This window comes from Puma concolor, chromosome A3, assembly GCF_028749965.1.
Source record: "Puma concolor isolate L17-30 chromosome A3, mPumCon1.1.hap2, whole genome shotgun sequence".
NCBI lineage: Eukaryota > Metazoa > Chordata > Mammalia > Carnivora > Felidae > Puma > Puma concolor.
The window spans coordinates 64,895,001-64,897,145 of record NC_141669.1 but is presented as its reverse complement, the minus strand read 5'-3'; the positions used below and the strand labels follow the sequence as shown (position 1 = coordinate 64,897,145).

Sequence of the window (2,145 nt, the reverse complement as noted above, 5' to 3'; positions counted from 1 at the left end):
TCTGAAAACACTCTTATTCAGAGATGTTTTCAGTCCAATCACCTGTGCTTCTTATTCATGCCATCAGTAAACATAGAATGTTATCCACTTCTGTTTGACGTTACAGCCTTTCAAAATAGGCTCTTAAAGCACTTCATGAACCTTGTCTGGATGCCAAGTACGGCCTTTCTTCCCCTTATTCCAAGGGACAAACAGGCACACAAGAGCCAAGAATCTGACCCAGTGTCTGCCTCAAATGACTCAACACCGAGGCTAGAAAGAGCTCTGAAGAGCTGATGTTCCAACCACCCACTTACCCAGCCTGTCTTTGTTCGTTATTATTTCTACAAAGCTTTATATACCTTGGCAGGTCAAGGAGACAACATGTGGCAAAGTAGTATTGTTACTTGTTGAGACTTATTGCAAAGTGTTCAGTGTGATTTAAACTCTATGCAAACTTGCTATTTCTTTTTATTTACAAAGTTGACATATTATTCTCTAAAATTTGCAATAGATGGGGCTGACATGTGATTGGGCAAGACAATGGCAGGACTTGAGCTTCGTGTAAGGCCTGCAAATCTAAACTCACAGTATAAAACCTCCATGTCTAATTGTTCTGCTTTCAAGAAGTCTCCTCTATAAGCATAGCTGTTAGTGGTATTACATTCATTCCTCCATCAAATGCCAAATCAAAACTTTCAGCAGAAGTTTTGCTTTGGAAACCTCTGGGGTTAAAGGTCAGGAAGTTAGGAGCAAGCAACCAGCAGTCATCAGTCTCATGAATCATCTAGATGGTCCAAAGAATGTCTCCCATGGCCACCTACTCCTCTCCACTCTATTCTCAGTGCCCATGAAACTTGTTTTGTCAAACCTCCTCCCAGCTTTCTTAAGTAGCACATCCTCTTTGAGAGGGTGATTATAGTACCTCCTTCATAAGGTTGTTGTAAGTATCTAATGGATTAATACATTGCTTACAAAAGTTACTGGAACACGGTGATCTTTCCATAATTGTTTATTATGTAAGAAAAGGAGGAATTCAGGAGGAAGAGATAAGACAAAGAATCTTAAAGATTAAATTACACACTTAAGGACACACCAACTAGTGGTATAACCAAGACAGTCATGAAAGTCTCCAAACCTCTCATTCACAGTATGACCACTGCCATATTATGCAAGTGCCCAAATGAAATACAAAAACATCTACATATGAGCTAAAGACATAAACATATTCCATGTTAAAGACCACTTAAAATTTGAATTTGAAGATTTGGTTTTGTCAGTTGGATCAAGGCTGCAGCTGCAATAGCTCTCATCTTTCTGTCTCTCCTTGCTCTGCCTCACCTTTCATACCTGGAAATATGGCCTCTGGTGTGGCCATCTCTGATGGCATCATCAAAGCGTTTGATGACACGAAAGCACGTAAGTCATCAACCCCAGAGGAGGTGAAGAAGTGCAAGGTGCTGATGTTCTTCTGCCTGAATGGGGACAAGAATATCATCCTGAAGAAGGGCAAGGAGATTCTGGTAGGTGATCTGGGCCAAACTGTAGAAGACGAACCCTATGTCACCTTTGTGCAGATGCTCCAGATAAGTACTGCCACTATGCCCACTATGATGTAACCTAGGAGACCAAGGAGAACAAGAAGGAGGACCTGCTGTTTATCTTCTGGGCACCTGAGTCTGAACCCCTTAAAAGCACAGTGATCTATGCCAGCTCTAAGGACACCATCAAGAAGCTTACAGGGGTCAAGCACGAATTACAACCAAACTGCTACAACGAGGTCAAGGACCACTGTACCCTGGCAGAGTAGCTGAAGGGAAGGGGGGCAGTGCCATCATCTCTCTGGAGGGCACACCTTTGTGAGACCCCTCTGGCCTCCTGCCTAGAGCATCTGGCAGCCCCAGACCTACCTTCGGGGGATTGTAAGCCTTCCTCTTCCTGCCAGACTGGAGGGGTTGGTGGAATCCCAGCAAGGGGAGAGCAGTCCCTTCACCCCAGTTGCCAAACAGCCCCCACCTCTTGCCTCCTTCCCTGACAGTTCTGGGCTTCCCAAACTGCTTTTGATCTTCTGATTCCTCTTGGGTTAAAGTAGACCAGTTGCCCCCAGGCACCTCAGTTTTTTTTGGGGGGGGTATACATTTTTTAATGATACCCCAACTCTCCACT

General features: G+C 44.1%; 1 pseudogene; it reads left to right on the top strand.

The window, feature by feature from the left end:
- The first annotated feature begins 1,337 nt into the window (after positions 1-1,337).
- Positions 1,338-1,842, top strand: LOC112869309 (cofilin-1 pseudogene; annotated as a pseudogene).
- Positions 1,843-2,145: the final 303 nt, after the last annotated feature.